The sequence below is a fragment of the Rhinopithecus bieti genome, unplaced genomic scaffold, assembly GCF_001698545.2.
Source record: "Rhinopithecus bieti isolate Rb0 unplaced genomic scaffold, ASM169854v2 scaffold_21649, whole genome shotgun sequence".
NCBI lineage: Eukaryota > Metazoa > Chordata > Mammalia > Primates > Cercopithecidae > Rhinopithecus > Rhinopithecus bieti.
The window spans coordinates 4,494,515-4,504,096 of record NW_016811584.1 but is presented as its reverse complement, the minus strand read 5'-3'; positions in this window follow the sequence as shown (position 1 = coordinate 4,504,096).

The window sequence follows — 9,582 nt, the reverse complement described above, 5'->3', positions numbered from 1 at the left end:
TCCCCAAATTTTTCCTGGGGACATCACAATGGTAAAACCTAAGATCTGTGGTTGAGATATTTTGCGGACCCTGCACTTAATGGATCAGCTGGAACCACCTAGATGGATAAACTGGCTCATCTGACCTTGCGGCCCCTACTCAGGAACTGACTCAGCTCAAGAAGATAGCTTCAAGTCCCTGTGATGTCATCCCCAATCCAACCAATCAGCACTCCCAACTTACTGGTCCCTCATCCACCAAATTATCCTTAAAAATTCTCATCCCCGAATGCTCTAGAAAACTGATTTGAGTAATAATAAAATTCTAGACTCCCACACAGCTGGATCTGAGTGAATTACTCTTTCTCTATTGCAATTCTCATCTTGATAAATTGGCTCTGTCTAGGCAGCAGGCAAGGTGATCCTGTTGGGTGGTTACAGGGTCACTGGAGGTGAAGGAAAGGGGGACTGAAAGTTCCAAACCTCTAATCACAGGGTGGGCCCCTCTGGCCATCAGCCCCCAACCTGAGTTATCTGGAGGCCCGTTAAGAGTCATCTCATCAGCACAAACTCAGGTGTAATTGAAAGGATTCACTATGAATAACAAAATACACTCTTATCGCTCTGGAAATCCCAAGCGTTTTAGGAGCTCTATGCTAGGAACCAGATACAAAGACCAAATATAATTTTTGTATATCCTACAATGCTTTCACCAACTTTTTTTTTTTTTTTTTTTTTTTTTTTTTTTTTTTGGTAATTGGCACTGCGTGTTTAATGTAAGAATCTCACAAATTTTAATTCGAATCGCTGTACATCAGATTTTACTGTTGTTCTAAAGAGCTAGGAGGGGAACTTGATTCTTTACTTGAAGAATCCAGCTGGCTGGCAGCTGGCTCCTTCGGGGTATGCAGCAGACAGAGCCCTTTGTTGCTATTAGCATGTTGACTACAACTGTAGTTACCTGGTGACAGGATAAAATTATAGTCAGTTTACACTCATATACCCTGCATGGTAGTCAACTTGCCAGAGTAAACCACTCTCCCAGGGAGTATGTAATTTTGATACTTGTTTAATTTCAATCCTCTCTCATTTGACAGAATGATTTCTCACCCATTTCAGATAGTGCCATGAACCCCTCAATTGAGTTTCTTCTTCCTGCTGTTATAGACTGTTCCTGCCTGAAACATTTAGAGAAACAGTTCTCCAAAGGTAGTTAATTTAATTGGGATTGCTTGTAGGCACACAGTCTTTTTTCTTTCTCTGACATAAAAAACAAACTTCTTCAATATTTTTATTTTCCATTTTGTTAAATATTTATATTGTGTCCCTTCAAAGCAAACGTCCACTTACGGAAATACAAAACTTATAATGTATAGATTCTTTTTGAGGAAGGTCTAAAGATAAAATCAATCCATTGCAATTTTCTACTGATTTCAAACTGTCTACATAAACAAAAAGGCACCACAATTTCTAATCTATCATCAAGTTCTTCCATAAATAATTCTTGAAGATCTATAAAATCTAGTTTTAGTGACTCAACAAAATTCACAGTGTTCAAGTCTAGGACCAGGTCACAGACCTGCTATTAGAAAGCAGTCAATGTCATCCTAGGGATAAAATATAATTTACTTGACATCCCACTCCTGGTAAAATACCAGGATTGAGATACTGAGTAAATGGTGTATGTACACACATACAAAAAAGGCATATCACTCCTTTTACAGACTACATTTAAATCAGGAACAAAGCCAAAAGGACAACCCATGCAAATGACAACCCATGCAAAATTATTTCCTAATCTAGAATCTTCATGCTTACTTCCAACACAAACATTTAGTCTCTAAGCCCATTTCTCCTTTGTCCCTTCCTTTGAAATGGGGATAGGAAATGGAAGGAAAATATTCTCATGAATCCCCATAAGCAGTGAGCCGTTGCATAAGCTGCTTCATTTTCCTGTCTCTAATAGTCTAATAGTGTCTCCCCTTGGTAGCATCTTTGGGAATGCCAATAAAGAAATTGGGTTTTGTTTGAAATGGAGTCTTCCTCCATCACCCAGGTTGGAGTGCAGTGGTGTAGTCTCAGCTCACTGTAACTTCTGCCTCCCAAGTTCAAGTGATTATCCTGCCTCAGCCTTTCCAGTAGCTGGGATTACAAGTGCATGCCACTACACCCAGCTATTTTTTGTATTTTTAGTAGAGACGTAGCTTCACCACATTGGCCAGGCTGGTCTTGAACTCCTGACCTTAGATGATCTGCCCACCTCGGCCTCCCAAAGTGCTGGGATTACAGGCGTGAGCCACCATGCCCAGCCAGAAATTTGTTTTTAGGAAATCAACTTCAACTTGTTTGGGTTCTAAAAAGAAATTTTCCCATTCCCTGATGTCCCACCCACCAATCATATGAACTAATGAAGTAAAACGAATGTGGCATGCTTGGGAAGGGGATAGATGTTCAGGGACAAGGGAAGGTTAACTCATGTTTTTGTAAACCAAATATAGTGCAGGGCCCCATGTGATTCAGTCTAATTTATAAACTCCACAATTACTCCAGAACCTCCCCAAATCCCTCTTATCTTCCCGTAGAAATTCTCTCTAATCTCTAGGCCACATGATCCTGAGAAACAGACATACCAAGATCTACATGGAAACATACATATATATTACACATATGTGCTGACACACTTGTATATACCAGGCATGTGTACATATAGGTGGATAAATATATACATATACCCATGTGTTTGTATATTGCACACACATTCAATTCCCAACTTCTGCATCACAAAAGTCTACATCAAGAGTGATCAATCTTTTGGCTTCCCTGGGCCACATTGGAAGAATTGTCTTGGGCCACACATAAAATACATTAACACTAACGATAGCTGATGAGCTTTAAAAAAAACCAAAAACCAAAAAAACACCATCCCCCAAAAAATCTCATGTTACTGGTGAAGGGTCTTGACTACAAGTTGTTCAGATCCTTGGCATTCTGAACAAATAATTGAATATAACACACAAAAATGTAGACAGGAATGAAATGCAGAAACGAAGCAGCAAAAGCTGGAATCTGTGAAAGCGAGAAAGCACTCCACAACAGGGTGGGAGTGGGCCCCAGCAAGTGGTTCAAGGGCTCAGTTACAAAGTTTTCTGGACTTTACCCCATTTGAGGTTCTTATCAGCTACCCCGATGAAGGATTTGGCCTGTGGCTGATTAAAGGCTGAGGTGAATTGGTACCCTATGCAGATAAAGGGATGGTCCCTGCTTGGCCCTGCCAATCCAAGGCACTCTCCCTTTCCATCTCAGACATGGTAGAGTGTGAGGGCTGTAGCCTTTGATCCTTTGCTACTCTGCTGGGGAGATGGGGTTTTTCCTTTAGTTCAGCTTTAGGAAGATGGTGTTAGTTGGCCTTAGGTTTCCCGCCCTCAGACCCAGATGTTGTCCTTTTGATCCAGCTTTGGGAAGTCAGCAGGACTTGGCCTTAGACTCCCTGTCCCCACACCTTGGTGTTTTCTCTTTTAGGAAGTCAGCACAAATTAGCCTTAAGTTCTCTCTCTCCAGACCCTATTCTCCTGCCTCCATGATGTTTTAAAAATATTTATGAATGTGTGTTTGGCCACCTTCAAAGCCCTCTTGGGTCACATGGAGCACATGGGCTGCGGGTTGGAAAGCTTGGCCTACATAATGGATCAGCAAAAAACAACAACCGGACTTAGAGATTTGAGAGAAGGAAAATTGAGCCACCAAGAATAAAAGTTTCTAGGGTTTAATAAGGCTGGAGAATAGTTAAAAAAAACCAAACCAAACAACACCCACTCCTGTGTAGATACAGTTTTGCCCTGATCATAGTTATTAATTCTTTCTCTTCTTTTTTCTCATTTTTCTGTAGGTTCTTCAGCTACACCACTTCCCCTCTCTCCATGCCTAGACGGGTTATGCTGACTTTCTACTTTAACTCTTCTTTCAAAGCCAAGCAATATCAAAATGATCATGTAATTCCATAAGAAGTGCTCCTCTGCAGGAGGAAAGTGTAGCTGAGACAGTTAATTTTCCAGACAACACAAGAGTTCTCTTTCAAATCACTGAAGTCAGAGGCATCTGATAACAAATGGAGTGTGCCATTTTTCTGAAGCAAGAAACAACCCTGGGGCTGATTTTCTCCTGTGTATGTACCAATGGTGTCTACAGGCAGAGCTGAGCCTCTGTACAGGGGTCTGCCTATCTTTGCATTTGAGACAGTTGGTGCAAGTCAGAACAAGTCACTGGAATTCCCCAAGGAATTAAATCCTCCAGGATCTTTAAATTCACAGACATAAAGGTACCATTTTAAAACCCCAAAGAATTTACACCAAACTTTTTAACATTCCCATGGGTCTTCATTAATAATCATATGAGGTTTCCTTAAGTAGCCTGCAAGGAGGGACCTGGGGGGAGTCTGATATGGAGAATATGAAAGAATCGTCAACTAGGGAAGCACCTAGAGATAGGTGACAGTATCCCAGCGGTGTGCAGGCCCTCAGGACAAACATGGAATATCTTCTTAAACCTCAGTCTAACAAGAATATTTAGGGGAAGACCCAGTAGAGAGTGTAGTTGAAAATTACCATGTGTTTTGAATTACAACACAGGATTCAATGAGTTTTAAGCAGTGTAGGGGCCAAAGGAAACTTGGCCTTCTGAAGGTTCACTGAAAAATCAACTCAAAATGGCAGATTAATACAAGAATAGGCATACACATTTATTTAATGTGTATACACAGGGTCCTTCAGAATGAAGAGCCAAAGATACAGAGAAAATTGTCCATTTTATGTTTAGTTTCATACGGACAGTATGTGTGGAAATATGAAGGAAAAGGCTGTGATCTAATGCTAATAGGCTGAGTGGGGAAACCCAGCAAGGCTGTCTGCCTAGATTCCTCTTGGTCTGAGTAACCTTCATTCCTTCTGGGTGTGGGGCAGGACCCTCTCCGGAAAGGGGGCCTTGTGACCTACAGTCAAACAAGGTGGGGCAGATGATTTATGGCCAGCTTTTGTATAGAAAGGTGGAGGGAAAATTAGAGTGTTTTTAGATTTTATGGGTGGCTTTAGGGAAAAGGGGCTTGGGTTTCCATGACTCATGATGGGGAAGACAGAGTCTAGCTTCTATGGCTAGCCTTGTGGGGAGAATAAGTATGTGAGACGGGAGGGCAGAGAAACACGTTTGCCTCAGAGGCTTCTGCCGAAGCCTTCATTTGGGGATATCGTTTTCTAAGCCCCAACAGCAGTATACTTTCATTCTCTTCACCTATGGATAATTGGGGGTAGCCTTTGAGAAGCTTCTCTGCCTATTCCAGAGCCTCCAAATTCCATCTACCCATCTACTTGAGTTCATAGACTCTGCTTTTCTAGGATGGGCGTTAAAATTACATATTTGGTTTACATCAAAGGATGCTTAAAGAAACCAGACACCCATTGTTACTGTTCTATTTGTAGAAAGATGTTGCCTATTATGCCCATTGTTACTGTTCTATTTGTAGAAAGATGTTGCCTATTACGCCACCAGTGACTCTCCTGTTTGAAGGCTACATTTGAAATTTATTATATATTTCTGTACTTCTTTAGGAAAAAAGAGTAGGTTTATTTCATTTTGACATTGTGAAGTATATGAATATTTCCCCCCTTTTCTGTTTGACTTCTGGGAGGCTCAAAACCAAGCTTGAAACAGTTAACAATATTGTAGATCCTGAGATCTTGCCCTTTTAGTGTTATTCCTCCCCCCATCTTAATCTTCTCCTCTAATTTATATATTTCCAGCCCATGATCATCTTTAAGTGTCTATATTTCTTAATCATTTTATAGAGTATGTTTTTATCTTAAAGGCTTCAATCCTTTATGGAATAAATTAGGAAGTAAACATTTAGAGACTGTATATATTAGAAGTGCATGGGGCCTTACATGATTTAATTGAGTCCTCCCAATGATGCATGAGGTTGGTGTTCTATAAATGTGCAGTAACTACTCAAGGCCATACACCTAGAAAATGACTGAGCTGAGAATGAACTTTTATTTCGTTCACTCCATGCCCCATAGTCTTTCCATCAGTTGGTTTCCAGGAAGAAACACCCAAAGTTCAGTCAGTCAGAGGCACAGATTGCCCCACCATGCCTGCCCCTGCCAGCACCCCTGTCTTCTCTGTCTGCAATGTTTAGATGGACACCATCATGTCCTTCCAGATTCATGGATTCCTACATTTTCAGTGGGGCCTCCATTCATCAGTGGCCCACGAAAGAAACCTGACTCTAAGTAACTTAGCAAAACATAAACAAAAAACAAAGCAAAGCAAAAGTATCAATCTATTGACTCAGATGTGGCAATGGGAGATGGGATCTTCAGGTACGGAATTCTGTATCCCCTCTCTTAGCTCTGCTTCCTTCCACTTGACTTCAAATTCAGCAAGGTTATCTTTACATGGCAGGAAACACAGACACAAGTTTAGACTTGCATGGCTTCCTAGCTCTTGATCCCAAGAGATAAAACACGACGCTCACTGATATAGTTTGGATCTGTGTCCCCACCCAAATCTCATGTTGAATTGTATCCCCAGTGTTGGAGGTGGGGCCTGATGGGAGACAATTCGATGATGGGGGCAATTTCTCATGGTTTAACACCATCTACCTTATGCTATCATGGTAAGAGTGAGTTAAGTCAAGATCTAGTTGTTTAAAAGTGTGTAATGCCTCCCCGACTCACTCTTCCTCCTGCTCTGGCCATGTGAAAATGTGCTTGCTTCCCCTTTGCCTTCTCTCATGATTGTAAGTTTTCTGAGGCCTCCCCAAAAGCAGAAGCTGCTATGCTTGCTGTATAGCCTGTAGAACCATGAGCTAATTAAACCTCTTTTCTTTATAAATTACCCATTCTCAGGTTTTATTATTATACTTTAAGTTCCATGGTACATGTGCACAACGTACAGGTTACCTATGTATACATGTGCCATGCTGGTGTGCTGCACCCATTAACTTGTCATTTACAATAGGTATATCTCCTAATGCTATCTTTTCCCCCTCCCCCCACCCCATGACAGGCACTTGTTTCGCCCGCTTTCTGTGGTCCAAGTGTCTCATTGGTCAATTCCCACCTAAGAAGTGAGAAACCCCTTGTGGCTGTTTTTGGTTTTCTGTCGCGTGGCAATAGTTTGCGTCCCAGAATGATGGTTTTGCCAGCTTCATCCACATCCCTAAAAGGACATGAACTCACGCGCTTTTTTTATGGCTGGCATAGTATTCCATGGTGTATATTTGCCACATTTTCTTAATCGCAGTCTATCCATTATGACAGACATTTTGTGGTTGGTTGCCAAATCTTTGCTATCCGTGAATAGTGCCACCAATAAACATATGTGTGCATGTGTCTTAGTGGCAGGCATCGATTTACAGTTAAATCGCTTTGGGTATATACGCCAGTAATGGGTGGCTGGGTCAAATGGTATTCTAGGTTCTAGATCCTTGAGGAATCACCACACTCCTCTTCCCACAATGGTTGAACCAGTTTACGCTAACAGTGTAAAAGTGTTCTTGTTTTCATCAAACCACAATGCCTCTCCAGCACAGCTGTTGTTTCTGAACTTTTTAATGACGTGGCCCAATTGACTTTTTAATGACTGCCATTCTAACTGGTGTGAGATGACATCTCACTGTGGTTTTGATTTATATTTCTCTGATGGCCAGTGATGAGCATTTTTTCATGTGTCTGTTGGCTGCATAAATGTCTTCTTTTGAGAAGTGTCTGCTCTTATCCTTTACCCACTTTTTGATGGGGTTGTTTGAATTTGTCTTGTAAATTTGTTTCTTTGTAGATTCTGGATATTAGCCCTTTGTCAGATGGGTAGATTGTAAAATTTTCCCCATTCTGTAGGTTGCCTGTTCACTCTGATGGTAGTTTCTTTTGCTGTGCAGAAGCTCTTTAGTTTAATTAGATCCCATTTGTCAATTTTGGTTTTGTTGCCATTGCTTTTGTTGTTTTAGTCATGAAGTTCTTGACCATACCCATGGCCTGATGGTATTTCCTAGGTATTTCTTTATAGCAGTGTGAGAATGGACTAATACACACACTCCCTCAGAGTCCATATCACTCTTTGATAAAGATGTGGATTGGCTTTGCTTAGGTATCATGCCCATCCCTAGATCAATCACTCTGTCCAAGAGGATTGGGTTCAGACCTACCAGCCTGGTCCTGTGCTGCCTTCTGTCATGGGGTGAGTGAGACCACATAATGGTGGTCCCATCAGCATCATATAGAATGAGGGAGAAACAGTTAGGAAAAGGAAGGAATGCTGCAAAGACAAAGACATGAGCCCACAGCAGCCTTCATTTTCATATTGTACTTGATAAAGTTGTAAACTAAAATATTTACTGCATTGGTAGAAGTGTTATAGGGCTGGACCATGTCTTTTGCATTTATGTCACCAGCACACAGCAAATGGTAGTGGTCAAAAAGTATATGTGAGTTTGAAGGAGTAAGAGTGGAGAAGAGAAAGATATCTTATTTAAGAAAGAAAACCACACCCAGATTAATTGCTTTCCTATATAACCAATGATTAAGGTAGGACACTCTTAGTCAACAGTATCGAAACTATGTGCTTTCTGCTATGTCCAAGAAGTGGCAGTATTAGGCACATCCACTATCCACCTTTGGATCAGTTAGCCCTTTTTCTCCATGTCCACAGAGGAGTATTGGCCTCTATTTGCATTCTAAGGAGTAATCAAATGGACCCTTCCACCTCATACCAACTGCACTGTTACTCACCTGGCTCCCATGAATACTATGTCACTCAACTAGTGAGGAATTAGTAGTGACCTCCTAGGATAACACTGTCTAGTCCACTCATTTAATAAACTCATGGAATAGTCTCAGGGCATAGGTAGGTATGAATTTTTGCTCTTCAGTTAATTGCAACCTTCTGCCATCGATGCAAGTTCTCCAGAGGAGCACTTCTCAAAATTTAACAGGATTATGGGTCACTTGATGATTATTAAAGTCAGGTTCTGCATTAATAGCTCTGGAACAAGGCCTGAGATTCTGCATTTCTGACGGGTTCTCAAGTGATAATGTTTTTGCAAATCCTCAGACTACATATTGAATAGCAAGAATTTAGGTGATTGGAGTAGGCTTGATGAGAGAAGATGCAAGACTATTGTCAGTTTCCCAGCAAGGAGTAAGTTGCAGTTATTAATATAAATAAAAACTGAGGAAAATGCATGGAGGCTGGTGGATTGAGATGTTTCTCCTATAACGTCAGACACTCTGTTGCCTTTTGTACCTCAATGAGAGCACTCAGCACAGACTCCCCTGTGTCACTGTCCATGCAGTAAGTCACATCTCTTTCTCTTCAATAAGAACTCCTGGGAAAGTGTGGTTTATAACACCAGGCCTGGTGTCACGGCCCAGTGAGCTGGAGGCCATTGTCCTTAGCAAACTCACACAGGAACAGAAAACCAAATACTGCATGTTCTCACTTATAAGTGGGAGCTGGATGGTGAAAGCACATAGACATATAGAGGGGAACAACAGACACTGGGGCTTTTCAGAGGGTGCAGCGTGGGAGGAAGGAGAGGGTTAGGAAAAATAACTA